The sequence below is a fragment of the Fukomys damarensis genome, unplaced genomic scaffold, assembly GCF_012274545.1.
Source record: "Fukomys damarensis isolate Sample0158 unplaced genomic scaffold, DMR_v1.0_HiC HiC_scaffold_14, whole genome shotgun sequence".
Lineage (NCBI taxonomy): Eukaryota > Metazoa > Chordata > Mammalia > Rodentia > Bathyergidae > Fukomys > Fukomys damarensis.
In genome coordinates, this window is record NW_022900926.1 from 64,705,318 (window position 1) to 64,714,458 (window position 9,141).

Consider the following 9,141-nt stretch of genomic DNA (forward strand, 5'->3'; position numbering starts at 1 on the left):
AGGAAGATGACACCAACTTATCCACGACTCAGTTATGACTCATGCCTAGTTTATTGCTAAATCAGGAAGGTGACATTTTCCCTGCTCCTCTAACCTTCCCAGAGGCCTCTACATGGTGCTTGCCTGAAGGACAGTTTGCTGTGTACTCTTTCTTTCTCATCTCTTCCCCTGCCTCTCACTCCTCCGGACATGTCTTGCTACTGTGAGCTGGGCTGTGTTGAGAAAGGGTGCTGGTTTTGCTTCAGGCTCTTGGTTTCTGTTCCTGGGGACATGTGCCCAAATCAGGCCACTCCAAATCAGATAGAAGTTCTACTTGTAATTATTTTGGAAAACATAACAACTGTGCTGTTTATATTCTTAGTTGTAGTGTAAAGTGTTCCTTTTTCTCTACATCTTTGAGAACACTTGTGACATTTTATCTTTCTAGTAAAAGCCAATCTCCTGGGTGTGAGGTGGCATCCCATTGTGGTTTTGATTTGCATTTCTCAGATGACTAGTGACATTAAGCATTTGTATAGCTTCTTTTGAGAAATAGCCATTCAGATATTCTACCCATTTTCATTGGATTTTTTTTGCTATTGAGTTGATACACCACATCAACAGAAAGAAAAAGGAAAACCATGTAATCATCTCAATAGATACAGAAAAATTATTTTTCAAAACTCTACATCCTTTTGTGATTAAAATCTCTCAGCAAATTAATTATAGAAGGAATATACTTCAACCAATAAAAGCCATATATAACAAACCAGCTAACATCATATTCAGTGGTGAAAGGTGAAAGTTCTTCCTCTGGGAAAGTGAACACCAATTCTTTTTAACATAGTGCTGAATTCATGGCCAAATTGGACAAGAGAAAGGAATAAAAGATCTCCATACTAGAGAGACAGAAGTTAAATTGTTTGCAGATGACATGACCTGTAGATAGAAATCCCTAAAGATCCCAGCCCAACCTGTTAGAACTGATAAATTCAGTAAAGATTCAGCACACAAACCATGCAACCCCAGTGGCGCTTCTACACACAGCAATCACTTTTCTTGAAAGAAATCAAGACAACCATCCCACTTACAATGACATCAAAAAATAACTTAAGGTTTTGGAATATTTCTACAATGAAAACTATAGAGTTATTGATGTAAGAAATAGAAAATAATACGAATAAAGGAAAGATATTCCTTGTATATGGCTTGGATGGATGCGTACCATTAGAATATTCACACTGTCCAAAGGCATTCTCAGAATCTAGCACTCGTCACCAACATTCCCATTATGTTTTTCACAAAAATGGGAAGAACAACTTCCCCTGTGTGTCTCCGGGTATAAGGGTAATACAATTAGGCAGGTTGCTAGACAGATGTGACTTTCACTTCCTGTCCACACAGGCCACACGGTGGCCATGTGAGCAGCTGTGACTTCTCTCCAGGTCGCCCCTGGTGGCTCACAGTCCTGCAGGTACGTGGTCACTGAGGTACCCAAAAAGTCAGTGGTGCTTTCAAATGTCCCTGTTTGTCCAGGCCCAGGGGATTTTCCTTTCAATTCCTGGGCACATTCTTGGGTGCCCTGTCCAAAGTCCTGTGACACCAAAGTGTAGCTTCTGTGTTGTACCCCAATACCCTCATCCTCCCAGCAGACCTCTGGGTCAATCCCAACAAGCCCAAGGTCTCTGGAAATACAGATTTACCTGGAGCCCCAAGTTCATACAACATATTAAATATATTCTGGGGAATTCTTAATGTAGTATTTCAAAACTGTCAATTCTCTCCAGTGTTGGCAAAACTTCCAGGTTCTGGCTGCCACAGATGAGCTGGTGGTGGAGCCACAGGAACAGCCTATGACAGAGCATTACCTCCCCAACTGTTTCAGCACGTCGCTGAAGTTTGTCTTGGACAGACCATTTTCGGCTCATTTTGTTGCTCTGGTAAATTGCCATATTTCTGAAATGGCTTGTTTCCATTGGTTTTGGCAGCATTTTCTTTGTTTTAGAAGGAAAGTGAGTTCGCTGATGTCCTCCTCTGGCAACCCAGAGCCAGTGTGTCTCAGTGGTATGTTGTGACTTGCAATCTAGAGGTAGCTATTAAAGACAAACAAACAAGCAATCAAGCAAACACAAGACGTATTAAAAAGCAATTCATGTGGGAAAACATCTAGGAATTTTGTATTATTCAAAGTTAACTTTTATATTATAGCATAACTGTAAAGAAAAGAATTTCCTTATAGGTGTGTCTTGAATACATGCAGGATGAAGTAATCTGAAAGGATTGCAATATGCATATATATTTTCTCATACAGCATAATATGGAAAGTCATGAATAAAGTACATATCAAATTATTATTAGCATCTTTTAAGAATGATGCTCCCGAGTTCTGATTGCACAAATTAGGATGGGAGCAACCAGGCTGTCCCTGGCATTCTGTGCTCAACTCCAGTGCTGAATATAAAAAACTTTTATGCTCTGAACTTATGGGCATTAGTAAAGACCAGAGCAATAAGACAGACAAAGAAAACAACACTGCAGAGTAAGTTTAGAAAGAAAAAGAAAACCTTTGTTTCTTGAGGACTGAATAAATAGATGCTTTAGAACATTAACTTTGTCCTACTCATTTTTCCGACTGGAATATCTGTCATTTCTTTTGAAATAAAAAACACATGAGAAAAATTAGATGCTTTAAACCATGTGAATTATTACTTTTGGAGTAAACCAAGAAGCCAAAGCCTTCTTCTTCTGGAATATTTACTCAAATTCTTTGATTTATACAGGTTTGAAAAAAATTGTAGAAAAGGTCTATGCATTTGTTATTCACATATTTATGAAAAACTTTGAATCAAATACGGTTTATATATTAAATCTTTACAAATTACTTTGAAATTGTCCAATTTTGAATCAAAATATCTATATTGTTATGCCTTTCTTGTAATATGTTATGGACTGTAAAGGAGAATTTTGAATTATGCTCTGAACCCAAAAAGATTTCCTTGTTTGTTTGATCTTCTGTCTTCCTCTTCTGCCCTATCCATCTCAGATGTATTGCAGAATTTTGGTGCATGGGTTCACTAACCCTTACTCATGCACTGGCAAGACTTACAATGAAAAATTTCTTTGCTATTTAAGTTCCCATCTGTTCCTGTACTATCACTCTTGACTACATTGGGCCAAAAACTGATCTTTTGTTTTATGCTGGCCAACACCTTGTCTGGTAATCAGGACGACAGAATGTACTAATTAACTTTGAATAAAGCCTGCAGCTTTCTAAGAAATGTCATCCTCTTTAAAAAATAAGAGTTAATCCAAGGTCTCTGGAGGCTGAGGGAAGAAGAGAATAACGTAATTCAGTTAAATCACTAAACGAGTGCTTCAGCTGAGAAGCATCTCTAAACTGACCTGGGCTGGTCAGTGAATTTGGGGCACTGTACTGCAGAGGCCCAAGCGCTCCTTCTTCCTCTCCTAAGCTTCAGCACAAACTTGTCTCTTAGTGACAAAAATGAGTGTGCATGGATTTAAAGGCTAAAATAGAACAACAGATCTCTTGTTTTGCCCCAGCCGTGACTTCTTATGCTTCAACATTTAATCCAATAGGATGCTCAGGGTTTAACACCTAGCATGGATTTCTTTCTTGTTTTGTTTCAGATTCATTACGTCTCTGTAAGGAAAATTGTAGTTTATAATTAACTTTGCTGGTTTAGGAGTTAGTGCGCATAGCACAAAGCATGCTTCAAAACCATCAGTAAATTAACAGCGAGAAGTCAAAGAGCAAAGAGTGTATGTGTATCGCAAAAGAAGTTCTAGAAAATAAGCTTAATGGCAACAAGATGGATATTTCTAGATGAAACATGTTTTGGTTCTTTCTTTTTATTTATTTTTTAATGAAAAGCATAATTTGATTTGTTCTTTTTGGCATGTATAGATTAGACAACATACAAATATGTTGCATAAGTATCTTAGAATTCAAGAAAACAGTGAATAAAACAATTTGAGCTAGAGCTCTCACAGTCGGTTCTCTTTTGTTGAGTCAGTTGCCTCAGGACACTTAGCTCATGTGACACAGCCCCCCTGGCCTGCCCCTTTTCAGGCATCTCAATCAGTCCCAGCTGTGTATCAGTGGCATTTCAGGGTGGGAGGGACATTGGTACTAAGTTCTTTGGTCTATATGGAGAAATTCAATGCACAGTTAGTGTGGTAATGGCCACTTTTGGTTAAAAACGCACTGAGCACTTGATTTTTCCACATATTATTCCTTATGCTAACCCCAAAAGACACTCTCCCCACTTTTCAGAAGTCGACACTGACATATGTAAGTGTCACTTGCCTCAGAAAACAACAGTGGCAAATTTCAAGGTTAGGCCTGCTCTAGTGCTCCTTCCAGGTGCCTACTGTAGCTCATGGCTCACCTTGAGATTCGATTCTAGTTGCTGCTCTCTAACTTCTGTGCTCTCCCTGACACCACTAGCTCAGGCAGCCACAAAATCCTCTGGAAATACATGGCCTCATTTTTATTGCACATTCTAAAATAATGCCTATGCCCTCTCTCATTACAAAAAGCTTTGTTTAACTTAATTTAATGTAAATGACTGCCTCTAGCTTATACCACATCACCAAGTGGAATTATATCCAGAATAGGTAAACAAGTCACACAAGTTTAGAATAAGGGGAAAAACCATCCACCTAAGGATGGGAAGGATTTACATGAAAGCTTTATGGGAGAAGAAATGTAAATGAAAAATAAGCATATGAAGTAGTACTCAGCATCAATATTTACCAGGGAAAATGGAAATATCAAAAAGTACAGTGAGATAGCTCTTCAATCATAATGGCAAAGAAAAAGAGGAGGAGGAGGAAGAAGAGAGGAGGAGAAAATAACTGGCAATGCCCAACATTGGTGAGGTTGTTATAAATAACTGAAATTCTCTTTCATTCCTGGTAAGAATGTAAACTAGTACAATCACTCTGGAAATTAGCTTGGCAGTTTCTTGTAAGGTTAAAAATATAGACTGTCTCTGACTTAAAATAGTGTGAATGTGATACATTCATAAGAGAGTGTACTTTGCCTTTTAATTTGGGTCTTTTACTGGGCAAGGGATGTACAATTCGGTTCTCAAGACTCTGGCCGTCAGCAATGAGCAACAGCGCTGGTCAGCTATATGGCTTTTAAGTAACAGAGGATTCTACAATGTGCTGTGTTCCAAGAGGGCTTTGCCTACAAGTATTCAATAAATTATACAAAATATTTCACACTTTATGAGAAAATAGGCTTTGTGTTAGATGACTTTTGCAAAACTGTAGGCTAATGTGAGTGTCCTGGGGATGTTTAAGGCAGGCTAGAATAAGTTGTGTCATCTGATAGGTCAGATATATTAAATGCATTTTCAGCTTATGCTATTTTAAATTTAACATGAGTTTATTGGGGCATAATCAGATGTAAGCCTAGAAGCATCTGGGCAACTAAAGTGTGACCCAACAACTACTTCTCAGATTCTTATTCAACAGAAATAAAAACAGTGTCCATATGAAGATGTGTGTACAAATCTGCAAGCCAGCTTTATGCATGCAAGCAAAAGAGCAGCAAACAGGGTTTGGCAGACAGTGCATGAGCATGTGCAGATATCTGTTCAATGCAGTGCTACTTCACAAAGATCAAAGGCATACGATACCGAAAATAACGCATGCACATTTCCAAATCATGGAAGTGAGACATGGAGCCCGTGCACTTACGGAATCCCCTGCTGTCCCAGAAGGTCATTCCTCGCCTATGATGATAGAATTCTTGTCTGCAGTTTCCTGGAGCCAGAGCCTTTGCACTGAGCTATATCTCAGCCCTTTTTTATTTTTCACTTTGAGACAGAGTCTTGCTAATGCACCATGTGGCCTAGGCAGGGTTCCAATGTGAAATCCTTCTGCCGCAGGGGCCAAGAGTACTGGTATTATAGGTTTGTGCCTTCACACCCAGCTTGAAATTTTTATTTTTGACTAAGATGATGCATATTTAGATGTTTGTATGTTTTCCCTCCAGCACAGCCTCCACTTGGTGCCAGGGTCTTTGCCTTCTTTTGGAGCCCGCCTTGCTACTGTTAGGAAATGTTGAAACAGATTGGATAACCAGACAAAACTGTTCAAAAGCTCTTTATAATATTCAAATTGGAGGTGATAATTGTTGAAATAGGTTGTCTTAGATATTGTTACTGACATGGTTGAAGCGTTAGATAAATTAAAGATAATTTGTTAGAACCCATGAAACTAGCATTATTTCATAGGTCTCTATGGACATATTCTCTGACATGATGATTCCCTTACGATTGTATTTGCCAAATATTTTAAAGTTTATTAAATTTGACATTGTGTCTCTATAGAATTATCCTAGACATTAATCTCTCACAGTTTAATTAACATACTTTTCTCTTAAATAGTATTTTATGATGTTTACTGTGAAATTAATGAAATAATAGAAACTTAAATTATATTTTAAACATTTTCATGTGGAAAATGGATCTTGCTTTGAATATTATTTTCTATTTTTACAAATTAAATATTGAATTAGAAATGAGCATAGAATTTTGACAGCAAGTCTCATTCAAAAATTTCTGATCTTTCTGCTTTACAATTATATTCTTCTCAGACCAAATTGATTAAATTTACACAAAAAAATGACAACCTACCTAATTTCTTTTCTCTTTCTGCAGTAAACTACTAGATGGTTAAAAATCATATCCTTTATTTCATGGCAGTAATAAGTATTTATTTAATCTCTGAAAAATTAAAGTTATATATTATGTGCATGTTTGTCAGGAAGTCACTTGGAACTTATACCTATCTATAGTCACGCAGAAGATATATCTATGAGATTTCAAAAATGGATGATTTAATGCAAAATTGGCAAATTTCGAGAGGACTATTATTGACCCTTTCATTTCAGATCCCTATGTACTTTACAAGTGCTTACTTAAAAGCATTAAAAATACAATGTATCCTTCTTATGCTTTTTACATTTAATACATCAAAATAGCTTAATCTCTTTTAGAGGAGATGTAATTATGAACATGTGTTTTTGTATATACCAGGGTGTAACACACATTCTGTTCTCATTTGCTTTTTACTTTTTCAGATTTCTGTTTCTGTCTGATCTGATATTAACTGTTGTGGGAGAGGCTGCCCCTAACCATCACACCACTATTCTTTTGGTTCCCTGCTTTCCAATTTCTGTGATGTAAATGATTCTGGAATGTAGCCAGGGGTGAGGCTACACTGCAGGCCTGGATGGGGAACTCAGGTCTCTGAGGGGCTGGGACATAGGTGTAAGCTCCTCAGTGCACCTTGGGGATAAAAATGGTGTTCACTAATGGTGATGGTTTCCGTCTTGGAAAGACGTCTTGGAAAAGATGGTCCTTCAAAAAGGGTGTGGTGCTCCAAGTGCCCTGGGTTCCTTCCAGTCATTTTACAACCCCAGCCTTGGGACAAGTTTTGTGAAAATAGAATTTAATTTTGATAAACGTGAGCCATTTAAAATATCAAATCAGTGCTTACTTCTGCAGCACATATACTAAAATTGGAATGATACAGAGAAGATTAGCATGGCCCCTGCACAAGGATGACATGCAAATCCGTTAAGTGTTCCATATTTAAATATATATAATCATATATTGTTTTGTCTTATTTTACAGCCAAAACAATATGTGGTTTTGTATTTATTTTTGTTTACTTTCTTTGATCATGAATTATCAATTAATTCTAAATTTCTCTTCCTCCATCCTCAGTGAAATAATTAGTGAACAAGTAAAGGCTATAGCAATATAATGAATAGTTTACTATCTTCTAGATACTTCTTTAAAGATGGAGTTCCTTGTTTGTTTTAAAAGTCTGAATTTCAGTGAGTTTTGAAAAAGATTTTAAAAGAATGTAGCATTGATCCTAAATGTTTTCTCTTAGGTATCAGAATTTAAAATTTATTTGAATAGATATCCATATTTAATAGCTCACATCTATTTTTCTTTCCTGCAATTATGAGTCTCCCTTCAACTTTCACTGTCATTTCTGACTTCCTTCTCTTCAGTATCATAGAATATAAAAAACAAATAACAAGGAACAAATATTAGACTATGTAAATTAATAAATGTGTGACAAAACAAAACTCATGAAAATGCACTATTAGAGAAGTAGTCACTACTGAATGAGAAATGTGTAAGTCATCACAAAGGTAATATTTTGAAAATGGTGGTCACTGAGTAAAATAGTCTCAAATTTTGTAAAACAAAAAGGAAACAGTTGGAGGGATGCATTGAAGCCTTCCTAAACAGAGTGAATATACTGCCCCAACTCTTGTTTCAGCACTGAGTGCACACAGGCAGGCATGTGGTGCAATGACTGTCATTGCCTACTGAGCCCACAAACAGACACCCCTCAGAGATGGGAGCTTTCCAAGCTCATGGAAGACTTTAAAAAGGGGTGGCATATGGAGTACAAATCAAGTTCTTAAAGAGTAAATGAATTGATATCCTAGAAAAAAATGCTCTTTTACCAAGCAGAACAGTTTGAAATCCTTCAGTCTCATAGGATAGAAAATTATGAAGCACATTTTAAATAAGTCATAGATTAAAGAAATTGTAAGAGGAAATTAAACATTTCATCTTGAAAAACTGACACCTTAATACATATGACATATATGTTTAGTTATATTCAGCTAAAATAGCATTTCAAAGGAAATGCATAGGCTTTAAAGGCTTACATAAGAAATACAAAAGGCTAAATATTAATGAGCACCTAGAATAGACCTAAAGAGAAACCAGTACAACTACAGGGTGATAAAATAATTTTACAATAAAGAGGATGAAAAGGAATGTGTAATTATCTGAAAGAAACTAAGGATATTGCTTATAAACAAAGAGCAAATAGAAATAAGAAAATATAGAAATCATGCATTTAAACTATGAGGATATTAAAAAGAATACCCAATAGCTTAATAAGAACAAAAATTTCATTACACTAAATTTGAAAACAGATTAAACTGACAAATACATATAAAAACTAAAACTAAAAAATAGTTCTATAGAAAGAATTTAATCAGTAGTTTAGGATTCTTTTTGAGAACAACAAATATGCCACTTCCAAACAAATGTACTATTAAATTAAAGGAAATATTCAAACAAGAAAGAA

At 36.3% G+C, this 9,141-nt stretch overlaps 1 non-coding gene across 1 annotated transcript; it reads left to right on the forward strand.

The window, feature by feature from the left end:
* Positions 1-7,507: 7,507 nt before the first annotated feature.
* Positions 7,508-7,614, forward strand: LOC117286106. Its single transcript, XR_004517216.1, has one exon. It is a non-coding gene; the product is annotated as a U6 spliceosomal RNA (small nuclear RNA).
* The last annotated feature ends 1,527 nt before the right edge of the window (positions 7,615-9,141 follow it).